This window comes from Periplaneta americana, chromosome 5 (assembly GCF_040183065.1).
Source record: "Periplaneta americana isolate PAMFEO1 chromosome 5, P.americana_PAMFEO1_priV1, whole genome shotgun sequence".
In the NCBI taxonomy this organism is placed as follows: domain Eukaryota; kingdom Metazoa; phylum Arthropoda; class Insecta; order Blattodea; family Blattidae; genus Periplaneta; species Periplaneta americana.
The window spans coordinates 39,474,173-39,501,717 of NC_091121.1; the positions used below are offsets into that span (position 1 = coordinate 39,474,173).

General features: G+C 33.1%; 1 long non-coding RNA gene across 2 annotated transcripts in view; it reads left to right on the top strand.

Moving 5' to 3' along the window:
* The window catches only part of LOC138700473 (uncharacterized), a 263,149-nt gene that overhangs the window by 140,105 nt on the left and 95,499 nt on the right, over positions 1-27,545 (top strand). For both annotated transcript variants that reach the window (XR_011332355.1, XR_011332356.1), the window contains exon 2: positions 15,556-15,714. This is a non-coding gene — a long non-coding RNA (uncharacterized lncRNA). The remainder of the gene's footprint in view (positions 1-15,555; positions 15,715-27,545) is intronic.

Sequence of the window (27,545 nt, forward strand, 5' to 3'; positions counted from 1 at the left end):
TCAGTTCACTGTGCAGTGATGAAGCACTTCCCACATAACTAAAAAACTATCCAACATTCTGTGATTAAATTTGTTGTGTGTATTTATGCACGTCATATCTGCAATATGATGCAAGATCACTTCTCTATCTTTGATAGATTGCCTGATAAAAATAATTTCTTTAAAAAAATGGTCAAATATCAGTATTTTCTTCTAACACAAAATAAAAAAAAATTATTTATTAAGGGATATAGTTGAAAGAGCATGATACTGTAAACTCGAGTTTCAGAAATAAAATAAAAGAGAGAGAACATGAAAAAGTTAACAAGTTTATGAGTTATGAGGGAAACGCTTCATCACTGCACAGTAAATTGCCATCATTTTTAATTTTGAAAAAAATATATATATTTTTAATCGTAAAAATATTTATTTTTTTTTTCATATAGCAGAAGGACAGTGTTTTACATATACCAATTTCCATTATTGTACAAAATACAGTATCTAATGGAGAAAAAAAGTGGAATATTTCCAAAAATTTTACTGCTGTAAGCTGTACCTAACCCCTTAAGTCCACATTGAATTGAGAAGAGTTATATACCATGAAATACGAGAAGGCCTATCAGGCCTCTAAGATAATGTCTTTTCGTATTTCATTATAATATTATTATATAAATATTATATTATATTATCTGGGAACAACAGTAACAAATATAAATGATACTCGGGAGGAAATTAAACACAGAATAAATATGCGAAACGCCTGTTATTATTCGGTTGAGAAGTTTTTATCATCCAGTCTGCTGTCAAAAAATCTGAAATTTAGAATTTATAAAACAGTTATATTACCGGTTGTTCTCTATGGTTGTGAAACTTTGACTCTAACTTTGAGAGAGGAACATAGGTTAAGGGTGTTTGAGAATAAGGTGCTTAGGAAAATATTTAGGGCTAAGAGGGATGAAGTTACAGGAGAATGGAGAAAGTTACACAACACAGAACTGCACGCCTTGTATTCTTCACCTGACATAATTAGGAACATTAAATCCAGACGTTTAAGATGGGCAGGGCATGTAGCACGTATGGGCGAATCCAGAAATGCATATAGAGTGTTAGTTGGGAGATCGGAGGGAAAAAGATCTTTGGGGAGGCCGAGACGTAGATGGGAAGATAATATAAAACTGGATTTGAGGGATGTGGGATATGATGGTAGAGACTGGATTAATCTTGCTCAGGATAGGGACCAATGGCGGGGTTATGTGAGGGCGGCAATGAACCTCCGGGTTCCTTAAAAGCCAGTAAGTGAGTAATTATTATTATATTATACATTAATATTATTATAATGGACGGATAGCAACAATATTTGATACGGCTCGTAGAACAAAGTTTGAATTTAAAAGAAACCTCAGGAGTGTTTGTGCTCGCGAGCACTTTTTTACTCGCATGTCGACAGCACCAAATGTCATTAAAAGAGCACCACGGTACTCGCGAGCGCCAGGTTGAGGACGCCTGAGGCTTGTATTCATGTACCTGATTTATAGTTTCTTTTAATGTTTATGATATTTGTGATTAAAGTGGCAATGAATGATGATATATAAATTTCCAATCCGGAATTTTTCTTTTTGACTGAGGAAAACCATGAAAAATTCCAGTCATATTAGCCGGCCAAGGGGTTTGAACACGGGATCTTCCGAATGCAAGTCTCGAACATTACCGCCTCAGACACCTTTAATATTTAAATATGTAAGTTTCCAATTTATAATTATTACTATGTTAAACGTCTCTAAAAATAAAACGTTAAAAGCCTAAAGCAGTAAAATTAATGTCGCGCTTAAATATTTTTAAAGTGTAATTTCCTATTATGCGAAAACTTGTGCAATTTCGGAAAATAAATTGGGCGCCTTGCGATTCCGACTTGGGTAAGTTTTATCGTAGGTATTTAATATGACTGACAATTAATACCTTGTCGAGAAGTGTGTTATTGTACAATACTCGACTGCACGGAGCGTAATTTTCTATTATGCGAAAACTTGTGAAAATTTGGAAAATAAATTGGGTGCCTTGCGATTCCGACTTTGGTAAGTTTTATCGTAGGTATTTAATATGACTGACAATTAATACCTTGTCGAGAAGTGTGTTATTGTACAATACTCGACTGCACGGAGCGTAATTTTCTATTATGCAAAAACTTGTGAAAATTTGGAAAATAAATTGGGTGCCTTGCGATTCCGACTTGGGCAAGTTTTATCGTAGGTATTTAATATGACTGACAATTAATACCTTGTCGAGAAGTGTGTTATTGTACAATACTCGACTGCACGGAGCGTAATTTTCTTTTATGCGAAAACTTGTGAAAATTTGGAAAATAATTTGGGTGCCTTGCGATTCCGACTTGGGCAAGTTTTATCGTAGGTATTTAATATGACTGACAATTAATACCTTGTCGAGAAGTGTGTTATTGTACAATACTCGACTGCACGGAGCGTAATTTTCTATTATGCGAAAACTTGTGCAATTTTGGAAAATAAATTGGGAGCATAGCGATTCCGACTTGGGTAAGTTTTATCGTAGGTATTTAATATGACTGACAATTAATACCTTGTCGAGAAGTGTGTTATTGTACAATACTCGACTGCACGGAGCGTAATTTTCTATTATGCGAAAACTTGTGAAAATTTGGAAAATAAATTGGGTGCCTTGCGATTCCGACTTGGGCAAGTTTTATCGTAGGTATTTAATATGACTGACAATTAATACCTTATCGAGAAGTGTGTTATTGTACAATACTCGACTGCACGGAGCGTAATTTTCTATTATGCGAAAACTTGTGCAATTTTGGAAAATAAATTGGGAGCATAGCGATTCCGACTTGGGTAAGTTTTATCGTAGGTATTTAATATGACTGACAATTAATACCTTGTCGAGAAGTGTGTTATTGTACAATACTCGACTGTACGGAGCGTAATTTTCTATTATGCGAAAACTTGTGAAAATTTGGAAAATAAATTGGGTGCCTTGCGATTCCAACTTGGGCAAGTTTTATCGTAGGTATTTAATATGACTGACAATTAATACCTTGTCGAGAAGTGTGTTATTGTACAATACTCGACTGCACGGAGCATAATTTTCTATTATGCGAAAACTTGTGAAAATTTGGAAAATAAATTGGGTGCCTTGCGATTCCAACTTGGGCAAGTTTTATCGTAGGTATTTAATATGACTGACAACTAATACCTCGTCGAGAAGTGTTATTGTACAATACTCAACTGCACGGAGGTAAGTTGTGAAAACACTTAACACTAAATAGGACGCTAAGTGTCGGCACGCGCTCATTAAGTGCCTCAGCGAGAGTGTGAACTCATAATCCAAGTTCAATGTCAGATCTGTAAGAGAGCAATATAAATAAACATGTAATTCCCATTAGAAGATGCCTTCTCCTCTACGGTTGATGTAACGGCTTACGTAAATAAAGATAATGTGATAATAAATGCAAATGATCGACCAACGGGCATTAAATTTATACGAGTCGCTTTATCTGCTGGACATAGGTGCTCGTTACGTGGTGATGCCTCGGGATAATAAGTACCGTCTGGGTATTTATGTCTCAACGCCTTGTATTTGGAATAAGACGAATCCAACTCAGTACCATCCAGCTTACGAATACTGTTTCTCAGCTCTATGAAAAGTCTGTTCCCCTCACATATTATAGCTTACATAAGAGAATTCTCTCTTATTTTCGGGGTCAGCACGAGTTAAATCTCCATCTGAGGCAGTTCACAAATACCCATTCTCTAAGCTGTAGCGAATAAGATTATTGTTCAGAGTTTCTTATATTCAGCTATTATTCACAAAACACGCACAAAGAATAGTAATACACGTTACAAGAGCGGTATGTTGACGTTTTCATGGTCGAGGAAAAGATTGAAAAAGCGAAACGTAGTTGAGCTTTTTTAATTTCCGAGAACATGAAAACAAACATACCGCTCGTGTATTGTACATTATTTTGTGCGAAGATCGTTTATTACATACCTGAAAGACGAATTTCTAATTAGTTGCAATGAAATCTCCATCTTGGTTTCTGTTTAATGACGCCAACTTCGGAACACAAAAATATCTTTCTTTAACATTGTTGCTGTAAAATGTTTTCTGTGTTTACTATACTCCAGCAGGCCGTGATATACGTCTGTCTTTTTTTCCCCCCAGTCTATAAATGCGAACTTAAAACAAACGGTAAGGTTATGTAATTATTTATTTTTCATTTTAATATTTTAACAATATTATTTATATAACATATTGCAGTAATAACATCGGCATCTGGAATCTCGTTGCTTTTTTCACGGCTTCCTTAATGTTACTTGTATCAGGAATGCAATAAGTTTCGTGGAGTAGTAGATTTTACTTAATTTTTGCAAATATTTAAAAACAATAATTAAAATTGCAATTTAGGTGAAATTGCAGTGGTAAGTTTCCAATTTATAATTATTACTATGTTAAACGTCTCTAAAAATAATATGTTAAAAGCCTAAAGCAGTAAAATGAATGTCGCGCTTAAGCGGTAAGAAGAGGGAAATTGTTATGTGTGTTACGTTGGGAATACTGAATGTGGTATTTCACACTTACCGCGTATTGGTTCTGTGCGGAAAACAAGCAAATACGCACGATCTCGCACAAAAGTTATTTGTTTCCATAATGATGAAATATATTCCCTCTGAATGGTTTTTGTTTATGCCAAATACTTTTGTGCGAGATCGTGCGTATTTGCATGGTTTCCGCACAAAACCAATCCGCGGTAAGTCTAAAATTCCAGATTCAGTATTCCCAACCAAACACACATAACAATTTCCCTCTTCTTACCGCTTAAGTGACATATTGACTTTACTGCTTTAGACTTCTAACATATTATTTTTAGAGACGTTCAATATAGTAATAATTATAAATTGGAAACTTACCACTGCAATTTCACCTAAATTGCACTGTTAATTATTGTTTTTAAATATTTGAAAAAATTAAGTAAACTCTACAACTCCACTAAAGTTACTGAATTCGTGATTCAAGTAACATTAAGAATGCCGTGAAAAAATCAACAAGATTCCAGATGCCGATGTTATTACTGCAATATGTTATATAAATAATATAGTTAAAATATTAAAATGAAAAATAAATCATTACATAACCTTACCGTTTGTTTTAAGTTCGCATTTATGGACTGGGGGGAAAAAAAGACTGACGTATATCACGGCTTGCTGCAGTATAGTAAACACAGAAAACATTTTAAAGCAACAATGTTGAAGATAGATATTTTTGTTTTGCAAATTTGCCGTCATTGAACAGAAACCAAGATGGAGATTTCATTGCAACTAATTAGAAATTCGTCTTTCAGGTATGTAATAAACGATCTTCGCACAAAATAATGTACGATACACGAGCGGTATGTTTTCTTTCAATTCTCGGAAATTAAAAAAGCTCAACTACGTTTCGCTTTTTCAAACTTTTCCTCGAACATGAAAATTTCAACATGCCGCTCTTGTAACGCATATTTCTATTTCTTCAACCTATTCAACTTCAGTTTTTTGAGTTTCCATGCGAAAACGCAAGTAACAACGTCAGGACGATCTGTGGGTTTTTCATGTGGGAGTAAAGCAATAGCTATCTCTGGTCATTGTGGATTGTAGGTGAAAGTTAAAGAAATCAGGTTTGCTATGCTTTCGAACAATAGCATTTTTTGTATAGCTCCTGCATGTAGAGCTTGAAATGTAGAGGGTAAAATCATTTTATCCTGCTAAGAGATCTTGCTGAAATAATCAGGAGACTACAAAATTTTAGGCCTCTTATTTTATCAGTAAGTAATACCTTTTGGTCTTTACTTAGGAACTGTAATTTTAGCGCTCTCTCGAGCCAATACTGAAGAGAATGACGCGTATAAATATCTACACCACACCGCCATTGAGTATATGAAAAAGACCAACCCCACTTGATTAATAACTATTTAAAAATATTTGATTTTAATAACAATATATATATATATATATATATATATATATATATATATATATATATATAATAGCCGCCACTCAATAAATTATAGAAATGAAGATATAATTTAAGATATTTTCTACATCTACTTATATAACCCCAAAACGTTTCACTTCCATATCATCAATATAGCATTAATAATAAGAAATAGTCACATCATGCATTAACTACAATAATATTTCATTTCTAATGGTAATAATGTCATCAAACCACCTCAAGTTTTGTAGATTTTAATATCCAATACACAACTGTACTCAGAAAATTACACACCGCAGAATCAAATCTGTAAATTATTTTTAGTAAGTGTTGAAGTTTTTAATAACCAATTGAATTTGAACTATAAATATGTCAGCAATCCTGTAGGCCATGGCCTTAGTGTAATAGCCTATTGTTTATTATAGTGTGTTTTTTGTTTTATTCTAAACTGCAAATAGTTCTCAAAAGTGACGAAAGATGGATTTTGGAAAATAGGAAATTTATGTAGGAAAACTGACGCTTCACTGAAAGTTGCTATTTTTCTTAAAATTCTTGGATGCCAAGCTTCAAAATGACGGGTCATTCATTAAAATCCGTTCAGCCGTTTTCCCGTAATTTCCATTACCACTTCAAATTATATATATACTGTATATATATATATATATATATATATATATATATATATATATATAAAGTGACAGGAAATTTTAAAATCCCACTGGTTGACAGTGTGCAAAAACGCGAAGTTAGCTGGACAAAATTAATAACTTCTTTGTATTCTAATGGATTGTTATGAAACTCTACACAGACGTTATAGGAAGCAGATATTTTTTGTGTACAAACTATGATTACGTCTATGTAAGAAAAATTACCACTTTATAGGGAATGATTTTAGACAAAATTAGTAACTTCTCTCCTAACAGATTTTTATTAAACATTGTACAGTAGTTACAGGTAGCATATATTTGTTGTGTACTACAAACTATATTTACACTTCCATAAGAGGAACTACGACTTTATAAGGGGGGTGCATTTACACAAAATTAACTTCTCTCCTACATAACAGATTTTTATGAAACTTTGTACAGGAGTTACAGTGTGCAAACTCTTATTAAATCTGTATACTGTCTGTAGCCAATTGTTATACAAAGTTGCATAAAAATATATTATATAGCAGAAGTTATTAATTTTGTCTAAATGTACCGCTCCTAAATGGGCAGTTCCTCTCATAGAAACCTGACCGGGGATCGAACACGAATCGCGTGGATAGAAAACCATCATGCTCTAGCATGAGCCACAGACGCAGCAGACGTATGTGTGAGCTTAAAATCAGGGCTTAAGCCACAATCGCATTTGTCGCATTTTGCTATTCGACTTCTAAAAATGCAACAAACTTTCAATGTAAATGTGCAAAAATGCGATAACCATTTTCAGAGACGAAGATGGTAATGAGGAACATACAATTTGAGATGTGTATGAACTAATCAGTTCTGGAGAATCTGAATTTAAGTGAAATACTATTGGAATTGACAATGTTCAAAAAGATATTGAGCAATAGATGTTCGGGAATGGATTTCAAAGTGTTGGTGCAGTTCATGTAAGTTAAATGAACAATATTTTTCCTAATTGATTTATAAAATTTCATCGCATAGGCCTGCTGTAAATTGTGAGCAAAGATTTAGTTGCATGAATCTTGCTAAAAACTTAAATTAGAAACCGCCTTTCAGTAAAAGGAGTTAGCACTCTGCTAACAATAAATCTTGAAGGGCCTACTAGTAAAGAATTTCAATGTTTAGAATACCCATAAAATAACGTATTTTAATGTGATGTAAATTCAGGACAAATTGATTCTAAACATACCTACATACGTCTAATGATTTACTTAAATAAGTATAATCTAGAGCAGTGATGTCAAAGCAAGCGCATTTTTCTGACCTTGACGTCGTGCGCGGGCATTAAGCGCTAGGTATGCTACGAGGAATAAGCAGCCTGTTGGATTAAGAAAACAGTGGTGCACAAACTTCAAACGGAACGTGAAATTTTATGTCGTTATTTTTATATGGCTTCTTTCTGTTTGTTATTTTCTATATTGTCTGTAAAACAAAAGTACTAACACCTATTTCTTAGCCTAATATTGCAGTTGTGTTTTAAACGTTAATAACATAATAAAGAGTAAAAGAAGGAATATTCACACAAATTCCATAATAACTACAACTATACTGTACTAAGTGAATTAAACACATCATTCATAAAGAAAGTGTTATCCCAAAGAAAGACACTGAATATGACATGATAAGTTGAAATTGATATTGATGGTATCTTTAGTCTTATAAAAGTAATCAAAACAATATTATAGTACAAGGCAAAGTTGCCTAGGTATATGTTTTAGCTGTAACAAATATTACATAATAAATCTCTTATCGCATTATGCTTTTAGGTGATATTGGTGCGCAACTTTCTGTTATCAGAATATTAAATTATCTCGAACTCTGCTGAAGCTATAGAGCTGACGTTTTACCAACACATAGGCACATATCTTTTGTTTGTGATGTAAGAGTATTTGCTTTGTTAATTCATTTCCTTACAAACATTTTCCATGCCAATATTTTCAAACATTTTAATATACAATCTTCAGTAATACTTATTTACGATATATTAGATTTACAGAAACATTGTTTTAGTACCTATAAGGCTACTAAAGAAACATATCTGAAAATTTCAGTTTTCTGTAAAAAGTTGAGACAATATTCCTTTTGAATTAAAAAGCAAACTTGTGAAAAATGAGCATTAAAATTAAAACTTACATTCTTATAATGCACTTATACTTCTCAGACAAATCTAAAAATTAACATGGATACAGTTTTAATAAGTTCTCTTCCCTTTATCCATTGAATCAGTGCTGGCCATCCCTGTATATAGCTCGACCAAGCGGCATATACTACTTCTTTCGTCTGTCTCTTTCCTTTCCGCTGTAAAGCGCTCAGGCTCTCCTGGGCTCTAAAGCGCGCGATTGCTCCTATGGGCATCAGTTGACATCACTGATCTAGAGTGTGGTAAGTTGGATTGAAAGTAATACAACTCCAAGAAACAAATTATATAACTTTTTGTTTCTGCATACTTTATTAATTTTATCTCTCTGTATAATTATTTAGCCTGTAATATTGCACATGAATTTCGTAATTTGCACAAATATCATTTTTAATTTGTGAATATTTGCGACAATTATTTGAAGACTTCGGGGGTAAATGCTGATAACCCTCAAAATTGAGATTGACAGTTTTCTGGTTTTTAACAGCCTGTAAGCCACATTATCTTAGATTTGGTTAAATAATTATGTAAATATGTTAAAAATGATTGGATTATGCTGCTTGAAAAATATGACAATCCTCTTGTTTTTGCAGTAAAAATTAAAATGTATGGAATTTGTAAATGTGGGTTATCTACCTCCGAAGTCTTCATTTATTTTGTAGCTTAAACCATGCTTAGGATGCAATGAACAGTTGTCCCTGGCAACGCGTTTTATTGTCACTAACAGCTGATGTCAATCTCACTTTACCACAAGATATATTTTGTTTTTGTTGAACGCGATCTAAAAATTAATGATCAATATCTCAAGAATTGGGCCCTTTCGTCAATTTCACAGCCACAAAGAACAAGACAAAGAATAAATGCAGTCCCTATTAGAGGAAAACTTCACTTCCATGCCGGGAAACAAACTTAGAACTGCTTGATTTGTGGTTGCAAATAGTACCTCATGTCATAGCGGAGGACAAGTTTTTGTAATGAGGAACTAAAATTAGAAGCCACTCACTGTGAGACGTGGAAGTGTTATTAATTTTGAACTCAAATTGTTGTAGAACATGCGGGTCCTTCTGGACCGCCGACTCTTACTCGATGTCACATGAAAGTGTTGTAAAATATTAGTGACTGGGATGAAAAGTTTGTAATTATCAAGCTGAGCTTCTGAACAACAGACTGCCTCTACAGGAAACAGATTTTAAATTGACACCTGTATAAAGTACTGACCCATTCACCGGTATATAGATAAAGTCATGTAAGAAGCTGAATTCTATGCAGGTGACAAAGGAGGAGAACACGTAGCCAAAACTTCCGCTAAATGACCAAATGAATACAATGAGTATAAAGAATTTATGAGTTTGCCTAACAGACTTATCATGGTTTGCACGCCTTACGTAGGCCTACCTATTTTAATTGATATTTGAGGAGATAAACCCGCCCCGGCGCCGGGGATCATACCCGGGTCCTTGGTTCTACCCTAGATCATATATGTAACAGATATGTCGGGGTTATAGGCTTTGAGGTTAACAACTTTTGTCATGTAGCTAGAATACAATATACTGAGTAAATGAAACTCAAGAACAGTTTTTATTTCTCGTCAGAAAAGATACAAAACAATTCACAACAAAACCGTTGCCAAGGAGAGCTGAATTTCCATAGCCCACTCCGTTGTATCATGAACATAGACGTAGGCCAGTTGTGACTGCAGAACTCAGAGCCCTACAGTCAGGTTTACTGCGCTGCCATCTAGTTGTTACATAAGGAGTCACGTCATGATACCCAGTTGAATTACATTGGCGACTGTGCTGCCATCTCGTGTTCGTTTACGGCGGACGGGTGGCGATCCTGGCGGTTGTTCTCTTCAAAGTGCTGCCGATTTTAACGTAGCGAAGAGTTATCTGTTACATATATGATCTAGGATTCTACGTACCAGCGCTCTGACCACTGAGCTAAGTCAAATTCAATCCACAGCGCCGGACCGAACCATCCCCCTTCAATGTTTCCCTTTGTGGCCTGACTTCAAGTTAGGCATATACGTTGACGTTTTATGCCATTATACAAGGGGCGCACTCAACTGAGTCAACGTATATGCCTAATTTGGAGTCAGGCCACAAAGGGAAGCATTGAAAGGGGATGGTTCGGTCCGGTGCTGTGAATTGAATTCATCGTAGCTCAGTGGTCAGAGCGCTTGGTACCTAGGACCAAAGATCAGGATTCGATCCCCGGCGCCGGGGCGGATTTTTTTCCTCAAAAATTAATTGTTAACGTTACAGATGTTATTCTGTAAAAAAAAATTAATAACATCTTTAATACTACCTATTTTAGGCTATATTTTTATTCTTTAAATTCTAATCTTTTGTATCCAACTATGTGATTACCATTCAGGTTAAAATTGAAGCAACGATAAAGACATTAAACTTGTGTTCTGAGTTATCAATCGAGAGTTCGATTCAATTCCCACTCTCAGTGACATTCTACAAACATATGAGGCGCTCAGCGCACAAATGGCCCAACTCACAAAATTATTTCTCCATTTTACTTCCTTGTAACAGTGCATGAAATGCGATACACAAACAAAACTTTTGCTCAAATTTCATGCAAAAACTGGGAATGATGATTAGGCCGATTTACACTTTGAAGAGAACAATATGACGAGTTCTTGAAAGCTATAAACTCAATATGTAAATTTTGTGGGTTGGGCCATTTGTGTGCTGAGCACCTATGACGATGAATTTTCTTCCTATATCTTTGGAAGTACAAAAAAAAATTCATTCATTTTGACATTAAAATAAAGGGAATATTATCCTTTCTGCAATGAAAAAAAAAAAACCGTAAAATCTCCTCTTGGTGACAAATAATAGATTTTGCGTAAAAAATAAGAGATTGTTAGAATTATCTTCTGATTGGAGCTTAAATATCGTATTACCTTTCAACGTTCCTGTTGCAATCTTGGTTGCATGCACCACCCATATATTCCGACGTTTCCCGAATTGCAGTACAGTAAAATGCCATTTGCATCAGCATATTTGTGTGAAAGTACATTTTCTGCTCTGCCCTTTTTGAAAAAACAAATATAGAAGTAAACTAACTTAACGTTGAGGTAGACATCGCATAGCAAATATCAACCATCACACTGATCCTTTATGGTAAGTCCAAAAAACTAGTATAATTTTTCATAACAAAGACATCAACAATCTCACTGGTAACCATATGATAAGTGTATAATATTAGTATAATTTTTCACAACAAAGATATCAACAATCCCACTGGTAATCATATGATAAGTGTATAAGATTAGTATATTTTTTTACAACAAAAACATCAACAATCTCACTGGTAACCATATGATAAGTGTATAAGATTAGTATAATTTTTCACAACAAAGATATCAACAATCCCAGTGGTAACCATATGATTAGTGTATAAGATTAGTAGGCCTATAATTTTAAAAAACCCAGACATCAACAATCTCATTGGTAACCATGTGATAAGTGCATAAAATTAGTATAATTTTTCACAACAAAGACATCAACAATCTCACTGGTAATCATATGATAAGTGTATAAGATTTGTATAATTGTTTTACAACAAAGACATCAACAATCTCACTGGTAATCATATGATGAGTGTATAAGATTAGTAGGCCTATAATTTTTAAAAACCCAGACATCAACAATCTCATTGGTAACCATGCGATAAGTGTATAAGATTAGTATAATTTTTCACAAAAAAGACATCAACAATCTCACTGGTAATCATATGATAAGTGTATAAGATTAGTATAATTGTTTTACAACAAAGACATCAACAATCTCACTGGTAACCATATGATGAGTGTATAAGATTAGTAGGCCTATAATTTAAAAAACCCAGACATCAACAATCTCATTGGTAACAATGTGATAAGTGCCTAAGATTAGTATATTTTTTTTTTACAACAGAGACATCAACAACCTCACCGGTAACCTTATTATAAATCTAAAAGACTATTATAATTTTTCACAACAAAGACATTAACCATCTCAATGGTAACCTTATGATAAGTCTAAAAGACTATTATAATTTTTCACAACAAAGACATTAACCATCTCATCGGTAACCTTATGATAAGTCTAAAAGACTATTGTAATTTTTCACAACAAAGACATTAACCATCTCATTGGTAACCTTATGATAAGTCTAAAAGACTATTATAATTTTTCACAACAAAGACATTAACCATCTCATTGGTAACCTTATGATAAGTCTAAAAGACTATTATAATTTTTCACAACAAAGACATTAACCATCTCATTGGTAGCCTTATTATAAATCTAAAAGACTATTATAATTTTTCACAACAAAGACATTAACCATCTCATTGGTAACCTTATTATAAATCTAAAAGACTATTATAATTTTTCACAACAAAGACATTAACCATCTCATTGGTAACCTTATGATAAGTCTGAAAGACTATTATAATTTTTCACAACAAAGACATTAACCAGCTCATTAGTAACATTATGATAAGTCTAATAGAATAGTATAAATTTTCACAACAAAGACATTAACCATCTCATTGGTAACCTTATGATAAGTCTAAAAGACTATTATAATTTTTCACAACAAAGACATTAACCATCTCATTAGTAACATTATGATAAGTCTAAAAGACTATTATAATTTTTCACAACAAAAACATTAACCATCTCATTGGTAACCTTATGATAAGTCTAAAAGACTATTATAATTTTTCACAACAAAGACATTAACCATCTCATTGGTAACCTTATGATAAGTCTAAAAGACTATTATAATTTTTCACAACAAAGACATTAACCATCTCATTGGTAGCCTTATTATAAATCTAAAAGAATATTATAATTTTTCACAACAAAGACATTAACCATCTCATTGGTAACCTTATGATAAGTCTAAAAGACTATTATAATTTTTCACAACAAAGACATTAACCATCTCATTAGTAACATTATGATAAGTCTAAAAGACTATTATAATTTTTCACAACAAAGACATTAACCATCTCATTGGTAACCTTATGATAAGTCTAAAAGACTGTTATAATTTTTCACAACAAAGACATTAACCATCTCATTGGTAACCTTATGATAAGTCTAAAAGACTATTATAATTTTTCACAACAAAGACATTAACCATCTCATTGGTAACCTTATGATAAGTCTAAAAGACTATTATAATTTTTCACAACAAAGACATTAACCATCTCATTGGTAGCCTTATTATAAATCTAAAAGAATATTATAATTTTTCACAACAAAGACATTAACCATCTCATTGGTAACCTTATGATAAGTCTAAAAGACTATTATAATTTTTCACAACAAAGACATTAACCAGCTCATTAGTAACATTATGACAAGTCTAATAGAATAGTATAAATTTTCACAACAAAGACATTAACCATCTCATTGGTAACCTTATGATAAGTCTAAAAGACTATTATAATTTTTCACAACAAAGACATTAACCATCTCATTAGTAACATTATGGTAAGTCTAAAAGACTATTATAATTTTTCACAACAAAGACATTAACCATCTCATTGGTAACCTTATGATAAGTCTAAAAGAATAGTATAATTTTTCACAACAAAGACATTAACCATCTCATTGGTAACCTTATGATAAGTCTAAAAGACTATTATAATTTTTCACAACAAAGACATTAACCATCTCATTGGTAGCCTTATTATAAATCTAAAATACTATTATAATTTTTCACAACAAAGACATTAACCATCTCACCGGTAACCTTATTATAAATCTAGAAGACTATTATAATTTTTCACAACAAAGACATTAACCATCTCATTGGTAACCTTATGATAAGTCTAAAAGACTATTATAATTTTTACAACAAAGACATTAACCATCTCGTTAGTAACATTATGATAAGTCTAAAAGACTATTATAATTTTTCACAACAAAGACATTAACCATCTCATTAGTAACATTATGATAAGTCTAAAAGACTATTATAATTTTTCACAACAAAGACATTAACCATCTCATTGGTAACCTTATGATAAGTCTAAAAGAATAGTATAATTTTTCACAACAAAGACATTAACCATCTCATTGGTAACCTTATGATAAGTCTAAAAGACTATTATAATATTTCACAACAAAGACATTAATCATCTCATTGGTAACCTTATGATGAGTCTAAAAGAATAGTATAATTTTTCACAACTAAGACGACAACAACAATCTCACTAGTAGATCTATAATTTTTAACAACAAATACATCAACCACCTCACTGGTAACCTTATGGTAAATCTAGAAAAAAAGTTTCTTTTTTTCACAGCAAAAACATGATAGGATAAGAAAAAATAACTTTATATTTATATATTTTCAAATTACATTCAAAAGATAAAATTAAAATTAAAAATCGCTATATTTTATTCGCTATATTATGCAAACGTTTAATGAATATAACATGATTTCCAGCCCTAATTATTGAAAACATTTTGGGGATGCACCTAAAATGAATGTGAGTTTCAAGAGATCAGTGACACTCAAAAGTTTTGAAACCACTGCTTTAGGGGATTCTACATAGAAAATAGTAATAGAAACCATTTGAGTTGGCACTGATACCTGAATATTCGGATGTTGCATCATACAAGCAAACGAAAAGTTACCTTTCCTCAGTTCACTGGTTTGTTCTTAATGAATTCATAAAGCATTCATAAACCAGAAGGTGAAAGCAGAATTCTTTTTGTAACAAAATGCCTTGTTTCATTTTTGCAGGAAAAGATTAAGGGCAGCCGTTGACCCAGGTGGTAGTGGCCTCAGCGCATGATTTAGTGGGCGCACAGCACGTGCCATTCTTTCCAGCATCTCGGACAGAGGGGGAAATCTGTTTCACTTTCCAGAGCTTCCTTTGTTTCTCTCGGAATACGCCACCAGGTCTGTACCCCGCTTTAAACATTCTCTAAACGAATCCAAACCGTAATGACAGCAACAAGTGGAGACGCAAATTGTACAGGGACATCATTTTATTTTTACTAACATTTTTTATATTAACCTGGCTATACCTTTGGATCAACACCGTTTGCTACCCCTTTCCACAACTGGAGTTCGATGATACTGGCGTAATATACAAACAAATCACTTTGCTAGGTATAGGAGGGAAGAAAAGTAGTTCATCCATTTACGTAAACTAGGAAATATTGCGCTTTTGAGTTTGATCATTTTCATTAGGTTTTTGTTTAATCAAATACAGTATAGTATTAACAATGAGTGTTTTTACTCACGAACTAAGCTATCCATGTGGACGTATTCATTATGCAGTGTATATTATACATTCTACAGCACATTAGCGTACAATATAGAGAAAGAAGTTAAATTGAAAAATAATCATAATATGGATATTTAAACACATTTTTGAAAATGCTGGCCGTTCATTTCCATACAGGCTTCAGTTCTAATGTGCATATTATCGCACTATAGACTATTGTACCTAATCCCAATTACCAGTTTTGTCCTTTGTAACTAGTAACTCATGTTGAAATAATTCTGTACTTATTCTATAAAAGAGTACCTTACGTACTGTAAATTCAATCTTCACTTCTGCCCGATCCGAAAAGATAAAATTACTCAGACATGATATCTGCTGTCCGTCCAAGTGGCTACATCGCAGCGCCGTAGAAAGGGACGAAATCACGTGACAGTTAATTACTTAACGAGGCCCTTTTATTTAAGTTGTTTTAAACAGTTGTATAATATTACGTAGACGTCCAATTCCTAACAGAAATTAATGTTCTGAGAAAAGAGGTAAGACAGCCCATGCACCAGCTGGCGAATAAAAGCAGGTGGGGGAAACCGGGATACGACGTAGGCAAATGGACGACAGTACCTGTGCGAAAATGATTCAATATTGAAAGCTCTTTCGTTACTGGAAAACGCGAACATATTTTTGGAACGTACTGTTTACTATGACCGTAAGGCTACTATGACTGTATATGCGGTCATAGATCTGTGTACAGGAAGGTTGAACTTCATTAGTAGAAGGGGTGGGAGTGAAGTACATACAAAAACTCAGGTACAATAAAAATTGAAGTAAAAATAAAATGATGTCCCTGTATAACCACCACCACCACCACCACCACCATCATCATCATCATCATCACCATTATTATTATTATTATTATTATTATTATTATTATTATTATTATTATTATTATTATTATTATTATTAATTCTTGTCATGAGCAACCAGTAGTACTATAAACATGGTCAACAATAAATACAATAAAACATGATAAAATGCAAAATACAACAAACAATTATATAGTAAAATGTATTAACACACATTAACACTCCCTTACTTACTTACAAATGGCTTTTTGAGAACCAGGAGGTTCATTGCCGACCTCACATAAGCCCGCCATCGGTCCCTATCCTGAGCAAGTTTAATCCAGTTCCTACCATCATATTCCACCTACCTCAAATCCATTTTAATAGGCTATTAACCTCCCATTTACGTTTCGGCATCCCCAAAGGTCTTTTTACCTCTGGCCTCCCAAATGATACTCTATATGCATTTCTGGATTCACCCATACGTGCTACATGCCCTGCCCATCTCAAACGACTGGATTTAATGTTCCTAATTATGCCAGGTGAAGAATATAATGCGTACGATTGCAAATGCAATAAATTCTGCATTGAAAATTTAGAGCAATATTATTTCAAAGCCTTTCCAAACTATACTCTAATGGTAACTAAGTAAGAATAAGTGTACTGAGTCTATTTCAGTATAGTTTTATGTTATGAAGAATGGTTTGCATAGCAACAAGTTTCTGTGTGTTAATTCTAACGTTCAAGGCCTAACAACAAAATCTGTAAATAAAACAAAAAGAACGAGTGCAAAAATATTCTTTGTGCGAGATCGTACGTATTTGCTTGTTTTCCGCACAGAACCAATACGCGGTAAGTGTGAAATACCACATTCAGTATTCCCAACGTAACACACATAACAATATCCCTCTTCTTACCGCTTAAGCGCGACATTCATTTTACTGCTTTAGGCTTTTAACATATTATTTTTTAGAGACGTTTAACATAGTAATAATGATAAATTGGAAACTTACCACTGCAATTTCACCTAAATTGCAATGTTAATTATTGTTTTTAAATATTTGTAAAAATTAAGTAAAGTCTACTACTCCACGAAAATTATTGCATTCCTGATACAAGTAACATTAAGGAAGCCGTGAAAAAATCAACAAGATTCCTATATGCCGATGTTATTACTGCAATATGTTATATAAATAATATTGTTAAAATATTAAAATAAAAAATAAATCATTACATAACCTTACCGTTTGTTTTAAGTTCGCATTTATAGACTAAGGAAAAAAAAAGACAGACGTATATCACGGCCTGCTGGAGTATAGTAAACACAAAAAACATTTTATAGCAACAATGTCGAAGAAAGATATTTTGGTGTTCCGAAGTTGCCGTCATTAAACAGAAACCAAGATAGAGATTTCATTGCAACTAATTAGAAATTCGTCTTTCAGGTATGTAATAAACGATCTTCGCACAAAATAATGTACGATACATGAGCGGTATGTTTGTTTTCATGTTCTCGGAAGTTAAAAAAGCTCAACTACGTTTCGCTTTTTCAATCTTTTCCTCGACCATGAAAACGTCAACATACCGCTCTTGTAACGCATATTACTATTTAGAACTTAGGCAACGTGTAAGTCGCAGGTCTATATTATCTCTGAAACATTTTGACTGTTTTTAAGTGTTATTGTAATTTTCTTCCTTTCTTTTTACCCGTCTCATGGAGGTCCGGAGGGAAAGGCTGAATCCGGAGCGGATCCCTGGTATAGATATTAAGTGTTTAACGATGAGCCTCAGATCCTGAGAAAATATGCAACAATAATTTTGGTACGCCAACTTTCTAGTTACGTTTTAAAATTTCACGTACCGTAATGCAAAAAACAACAGTTGTGATTTATTGTCTGCGAAATTCAATTTTTGGGGAGTATATGAATTCACAAAAATGATCAACAACTAGCAGATATGAACACAAAATATTGGAGGTAGGTTTCTGATTCGCTGAATGCAAGAAGAATTTTTTAACGTTCAAGAAGTTCGAATGAAAGAGAAAATGAGTTATTCATTCATAGTTTTGTGCCCAAGGGCGGGTTCTTCTCTGCAAACCCACCATTCTTCAATCTTCCCTGTTTTATAATAATAATAATAATAGTAATAATAATAATAATAATAATGGCTTATTTAACCTGGCATAGTTAAGGCCGTATGGCCTTCTTTTACACTGAACCAGGATTAAAACTTGCTTACATAGTTGAACATGCATCTGAATCGGATTTAAGAATTTTAAGATTTACGCTCTCCTCTTCGTTTCCTTATACGATCCATGTACCTTAATGCTGTCTACCATCTGGTATCTCTTTCTGCTCCAAATTTTTTTCCCTTCATCATTCCTTCCAGAGCATTTTTGAGTAGACGGTTTCTTCTTAGTCAGTCGTCCATCCAAGAAAATGATTAACGTATTTTTATTTTGTAGGTAATAAATCTTTAACGATGAATCTTAACATCTGAGAAAATATGAAACTACACTTTAACTACCTTATTGTTACTCTTTAGAAAGCATCTTAAAAGATGACGGTTGTAGTTTACGTTCTGTGAAATTTAAATTTTAGAGAGCGGGATGAATTCACTGAACTGGTCAAAAACTTCCAGGTATAAATTACGAAGATACTGGACATGGTATGTGACTTTATGAACACAGGACATTTATAAAAGAAAGTTAAAAATATTCGGATGTCTGTAATTGAACTGAAAATGAGTAACGTATTTTTATTTTGTAGGTAATAAATCTTTAACGATGAATCTTAACATCTGAGAAAATATGAAACAACGCTTTAACTATCCCATTGTTACTCTTCAGAATGCATCTTAACGGAACTCAAAAGGTGACGGTTGTAGTTTACGTTCTGTGAAATTTAAATTTTAGAGAAGAAGATGAATTCACTAAAATGATCAGAAACTTTAAGGTATGAATTACGAAGATATTGGATGTGGTCATGTGACTTTGTGAACACAGGGCCTTTATAAAAAAAGTTTAAAATATTCGGATGTCTGTAATTGAACTGAAAATGAGTAACATATTTTTATTTTATAGGTAATAAATTTTTAACGATGAATTTTAACATCTGAGAAAATATGAAACAACGCTTTAACTATCTCATTGTTACTCTTCAGAATGCATCTTAATGGAATTCAAAACGATGGAAGAGTAATGGAACTCAAAAGGTGACGGTTGTAGTTTCCGTTCTGTGGAATTTAAATTTTAGAGAGAGGGATGAAGTCACTGAAATGATCAGAAACTTCCAGGTATGAATTACGAAGATTTTGGACATGGTCATGTGAATTTGTGAACACAGGACGTTTATAAAAAAGTTTAAAATATTCGGATGTCTGTAACTGAACTGAAGAAAATGAGTAGCGTATTTTTATTTTGTAGGTAATAAATCTTTAACGATGAATCTTAACATCTGAGAAAATATGAAATAACGCTTTAACTATCCCATTGTTACTCTTCAGAATTCATCTTAACGGAACTCAAAAGAGGACGGTTGTAGTTTACGTTCTGTGAAATTTAAATTTTAGAGAGCTGGATGAATTCACTGAAATGGTTAAAAACGTTCAGGTATAAATTATGAAGATGCTGGACATGGTATGTGACTTTATGAACACAGGACATTTATAAAAAAAAGTTAAAAATATTCGGATGTCTGTAATTGAACTGAACAAAATGAGTAACGTATTTTTATTTTGTAGGTAATAAATCTTTAACGATGAATCCTAACAACTGAGAAAATATGAAACAACGCTTTAACTATCCCATTGTTACTCTTCAAAATGCATCTTAACGGAACTCAAAAGGTGACGGTTGTAGGTTACGTTCTGTGAAATTTAAATTTTAGAGAGGGGGATGAATTCACTGAAATGGTCAAAAACTTTCAGGTATGAATTATTACGAAGCTACTGGACATGGTATATGACTTTGTTAACACAGGACGTTTATAAAAAAGAATTTAAAATTTCGGATGTCTGTAATTGAACTGAAAATGAGTAACGTATTTTTATTTTGTAGGTAATAAATCTTTAACGATGAATCTTAACATCTGAGAAAATATGAAACAACGCTTTAACTATCCCATTGTTACTCTTCAGAATGCATCTTAACGGAACTCAAAAGGTGACGGTTGTAGTTTACGTTCTGTGAAATTTAAATTTTAGAGAAGGAGATGAATTCACTAAAATGATCAGAAACTTTAAGGTATGAATTACGAAGATATTGGATGTGGTCATGTGACTTTGTGAACACAGGGCCTTTATAAAAAAAGTTAAAAATATTCGGATGTCTGTAATTGAACTGAAGAAAATGAGTAACGTATTTTTATTTTGTAGGTAATACATCTTTAACGATGAATCCTAACAACTGAGAAAATATGAAACAACGCTTTAACTATCCCATTGTTACTCTTCGGAATGCATCTTAACGGAACTCAAAACGATGAAAGAGTAATGGAACTCAAAAGGTGACGGTTGTAGTTTACGTTCTGTGAAATTTAAATTTTAGAAAGGGGGATGAATTCACTAAAATGATCAGAAACTTCCAGGTATGAATTACGAAGATACTGGACATGGTATATGACTTTGTGAACACAGAACGTTTATAAAAAAAAGTTTAAAATATTCGGATGTCTGTAATTGAACTGAAAATGGGTAACGTATTTTTATTGTGTAGTTCCTAAATCTTCAACGGTGAGACTCCGCTCCTGGGAAAATACTCACCAAAAATTTAACTACCTCGTAATTACGTTTCAAAATGCATCTTCACGTAATTCAAAAGCTGACAGTTGTAGTTTACTCTTTGCAAAATTAAAATTTTGGGGAGAGGGAGGTGAATGAATTCACTAAAACGATCAACAAGCAGCAGGTACGAATACACAAAGGCACATCTGAATGGATCATTACTTTAGATAAATCTATATGAAAGCAAGTTGCCTGGTCTTTGCCTGTGTAATTCCCAAACTTATTGCTATTCTCTCAATGCCCCCTACCCTCGTCTATTTTTTATACTTTCTGTAGACTACATGCTTCCTTAAATTAATGTTCCTGGAACTGGACATTCAACTTTACGTTCAATCCGTTATATCCCCCACCTCTGCTTAAGCCCACATATCTTGACCCCTTTCTCGGCCGGGATTCATATATAAAAATCACACGAATTCCCTTTCTGTAGGATACCAAAAGCTTTTTGGTTTTTATCTTGTCATTCTAATGCAGGAACAGGAACCCATCTGGCTAAAAGGAATATAAATCCATTCTTTTTTTCTTGCTTGTGTCCTGATATCACATTGTACATCATTCCCACGTGGGACGGTACAGGAATCGCTGAACGGGATGTGTCCCGAGAAACCAGAAGCCGTCGACCGATTTCTGGAGGGGGAGAGGGTCAGGGGGCCTGCCGTCCCGTCTGGCCGGTTGGTCAGCGAGTCCACTCGGCCCCTTGCCCAACTTGTCACGCAACAATTTAAGTGTTACCCTTCACCACCCTCCGGAGAAAGGGTGTACGAAAATTATCCAAATGAGCATAACATTAATATCATTCCAACAATTCCTATGTTGTTTGCCTGGAGGAAATCTTAAAAATTTTGCAAAAGTCGCCAAGATTTCACGTATTGTATTGTATTGTATAGTATTTATTAACATTCCATGGTATTCATACATTGCTTTACAGCTAGAATATGGAACAAGTCAAAAAACTTAACACTATTATAAAGTCTTAATTTATAGTCACAGTCTAGATGAAATATATACAGATGAGATTTACAATATAGTCTACTAGTACAACACATAGTTTTAATATCAATTTCATTAAGCGTTATTGAATGTCATGAATTCACCTACAGAATAGAAGGCGTGAGAAATTAGATACTTCTTTAATTTGGCACTACAACAAATTCCACAATTTGGGACATCTGGCCGAAATCTACGGCTGACCACTAGGATCCAGAATACAAAGCAGAGGTTAAATGAAAAATACAATATGATTGCGGAGAGAATACGGAACAATGATAAATTTAAAAATAAAGTACAATTTGAGTTCGGAGAAACATGAGATGAAAATACATTGAAGAGTAATGAAATGAAGTGAAAAAAATTACATACTATTATACAAGTGATTGTGTAAAATGGATAATGAATCTCTCAATACCATTAGACAAATTTTGTTAATGTCCTCATTAGAAAATTTAAGAGAAAGGAGAATGGCTTTGGTTAACTTAAATGAAGTTCCCCTAGCGCCAAAAAGAAGTCCTTTCACTTCCTATGTATTGATATTCATTTTGTATCTCTCACTGAAGTGAGGACTACATGGGTTGTAAATAGACTTCTTTTCATTGTTAACGTTATTGGCTTGTTGATCATCCTTCTCGAAACGGACAGTGGGGTCAAGAATGTTTTGAGTTTCATCTTTTATATCGATAGGGAGGCTATTAAAAATTTTTACTGCCATATAACGCACTCCTTTTTGATAGCACGATAGACTTGCCGATGGAGTATGAAAGTCATTTTTTTACGTGTATTTATGCTATGAACTGTTGAATTAGTTACAAAGTTTTCACGATTACATACGAGGAAGATTATTAATGAAAAGATATACTGACAAGCCATGGGCATTATTTGTAGTTTTTTGAAAATAGTCCTACACGATTCCCTAGATTTGGCAGCTACCATTATTCTAATTACTCTTTTTTGTAATAGAAATATATTGTTACTATCTGTGGAATTTCCCCAGAATATTCTTCCAAAACTCATTATCGAGTGGAAGTATGCAAAGTATATTGTTTTTAAGATACTGATATTTACTATCTTTTGCATAGTTCTAATAGCAAAACAAGCTGAATTTAGTTTGTGGGTAATTTCTTTAATATGATTTTTCCAATTTAACACATTATCGATTTTTAAGCCAAGAAATTTGGTTGTTGTTGTTTCTAATAGGGATCTATTGTTAATTATTGGGCTAGAAATTTGCGAGTTTGAATTTGCACAGGATTTAAATTGAATAATTATATTAGTTTTGTTACAATTTAATACCAATTTATTGACTGAGAACCAGTCACATATTTTGAAGAGAATTTCCTCTGTTGAAGATCGTAGACTAAATAAAGCTATTCTTTACACTTTTGGTGTCTAAAGTGTTCTTCATTTTGTCGTTCTTGATAACCTAAATAATAACTTTATCCTTACTAGTGAATTAAAAGTTTTAATTCATTATTATATATTTTAAATCACTCCCTTCTTGACAATCAACACATCACCAGTAACAAAATTTACACATTCATTCATTTCAATTGAATTTTTCTGAAAGGGCGTAGGTCATTATGTTTGACATTTTCATTTTTATCGCAGTTTCGAAAATACATTGATAAATAAATTGTTTTTTTTTAAAGAGAGCCAATAACATTGTTTGTTGGGTTTTTAAAGGCAAGTTAAAATCACAATTTGTTTTAATTGGTCAGTAGTCAATGACATGCATCGTTTTAAACTATTCAATTGGCAGTGATGACTGAGTGCGAACAGCTGAAAACAGAAGAAATATTACAAAAAGACTGATGTTTCTGAAGAAAGAAGGAACAAACACAGAAATGAGATAATCAATTTTGCAATGTGTACCCTATTCCACTTTGATTATACACATGACAGAGTTGGATACATCAAAGTATCTAATAGTACCAATGAATTAATAAGCCACACATTCTTAATGGCACTTCTGCGAGAATCTGTTCCTCCACCAACGAGCCCAGTCTACCCAGCAAGAAAAGTGCCAATAAAACAGAAAGAAGTGCAAGACTTGGAAAAGATGAAGCAGTAGGTCCTACATCCTAAGTGATCATACGGCATTTTATGAAGAACTTTTCAGCTGGTCTACAGACAGTAATGCAACGTACGATGACTGGAAAACAGTACATCCCAAGTGAAAAGATAGATTTCTCTTCATCATTCACGATATTTTCCTTTTTTTCATTTATAAACATTCTGTTTGTTGATTTTAAATGATTTCAGTAAAGTAATTCAAGAATAACATGAAAATATCTATAGCTTATTTGATTTTACTTGTTATAAGATTGAATTTTTGTTTAAAGAGCGACTATTTATATATTTTAAATCTCAATAAAAACTTAAAACTTAAGTATCCGCATAATGCATAATTACTTTAAAAGCCAACAACTGTAACCTGAACTATCAGCCCACATGTCCGGAATTATATATTTTCAAATAGTTTTCCTCTAACTTAGTTTTTACAATTTACTTTCCCTGACTTACGCCCTTGAAAAAAAAACGATTCATTTATAACTTCTTCACAACCAACACATTACCAAGAAAGGCCTACAATTTAAAATTGTTTTCTCATATACTCTGGTTTCGATACTAGTAATCCATGATAGTTATTTATCTACTAAAGTTACAAAAGTAAAGAGTTAGTTCATTGTAAGCGAATCTTTATTCATGTGAAACATAAAACACGTATAACGTATAATACGCCTTCTTTAAAACGTAAAACACATATTTTTTAAAACGTAAAACAAACCTAATATCAGGTAAAATATCAACAAACTTATTATAATGAAGAAGGATGGATAGAATAGAGAAAAATTCTCCCCGACACTGGGACTCGAACTCGGGTTTTCACCTCTACGTTCTGACGCTTTATCCACTAAGCCAAACGGGATTCCAGTTCCGATGCCGGATCGAATCCCTTCAGTTTAAGTTTTATCTCTCACACATCTGCGACACATTGCATGAGGGTTGGCCACTAAAAGGAAACTAAGGTGGAACTTAAATTGAGAGGATTAAATCCGGCATCGGAACTGGAATCCGGTGTGAATTAGTGGATAAAGCGTCAGTATGTAGAGCTGAAAACCCGGATTCGAGTCCCGGTGCAGGAGGGAATTTCTCTCCTCTCCATCCATCCTTCAACATTGTAATTATTACTGTAATGGTAAGTCTATTGTATTCAACTTATTAGAGTCTTGCTGGGCGGAAGAGAAGGCCTTCTGGCCTTAGCTATGCCAGATTAAATAAAAATACACGAATAAGTAATTCTAATCTCACTCCACTAATACTTATTCAGAAAAGAATTATTAAATTATGCCTTAATAAACCAATTGATTACTCATCCGAGCTTTTGTTTACTGATTTTAATGTTTTGAAAATTAAACAGATTTATTATATTGCCTTATTAATCTTCATACATAAAAACCGTAATAAATTCAAATTGTATCATCATAAATATGGAACTAAAAGATCCGATTTTATACGACTAGAGGAACCAAAGTGTTTCACAAGCACAGCTCCGAGCCATGGTACCTACTTTGGTCTAAGGTTATACAATAAAATAATTGATAAATACCCAAATTTGGAAAATTTTAGTATCAGAAATTTCAAAAATAGCGTTAGGAATTTAATTTTTAAAGAATAGGGTAAACTAGGGTCTGTTGAACAGTCGGGCATGTTGGACACTCCGTACTTTAACGTGTTACCACGCCACTTGTGGGCACCACATTCAGCTAGAAGTCAATGACGGAAGTAGAATGACCGTAGTAGGCATGAGTGGGGCTACTTCCGTCATTGACTTCTAGCAGAATGTGGTGCCCACAAGTGGCGTGGTAACACGTTAAATTACAGAGTGTCCAACATGCCCGACTGTCCAACAGACCCTAGTTTACCCTATATATTGATTTAATATGTACGGTATATGTATTTGTATGACTTAAATTGTTAAAATTGAAATTATATTTTTAAATTTAATTTATTCCTGTAATTTTTTTTTCTTGACCCATTTTGTGTCAAAAAATTATCTTTGTGTTTATCTTTGTGTTTAGATATCTTCCTTGAGCACGAGTTTTTTACTCCTTCAGGGAAGAACTAAGATTGTATTTTTGTCAATGTTATTTTATTAACAATAAACAATGAACAATAAGTAAATATAATGATAAATATAAAAAGTAAATAATAAATAAATGAATAAATAAATAAATGAACATAAAAATAACAAATACATTACTAAATAAATAATGATAACAATAGTAATAACAATAATTAAAATGGTTTAAAATAACTTTAATCCAATATACTTTATCACTATGCTTTTGTACTTACCGTTGCCAAAGAGGGGGGGGGGAAATACCGCCAAATTAACAAATTACACACTAAAGCAAACGAGTGGGACGTGCTTTACAATAATCGTTAGCTATGCTTCTAATTATTTTCACATGTAATGCGATGTCGAATGAGTCTTCTGTTTGGACTAGAATACCAACTGGAAATCCGAAGTGTGAGTTCGCCTTTTAACGATTTCTTTGTGTGTACTTATCGATGTTTAGTCATGCGTAAAGTTACGAAGAAACGCCACACTAATGTCAATTAAAAACAACGATAAAAATCATTCATTAGAAACAAACAAGACTGTAAAAGTTGTTAATGATGTTGTCCAGGATTCTTTGGTACACTTGAGCTTTGTGATTGCGAACATATATTTTTCTCGACTTAGGGATCTTTCTCTGTGAATCATTCGGTGGGAACGAACATCCAGAGCTGGTGAACATAACTATTTATCACACTAAAACACGCAATTTTAGTTACACGTTGAACATTTTATTTTCTTTTACTGTAAAACGCAAACTGTC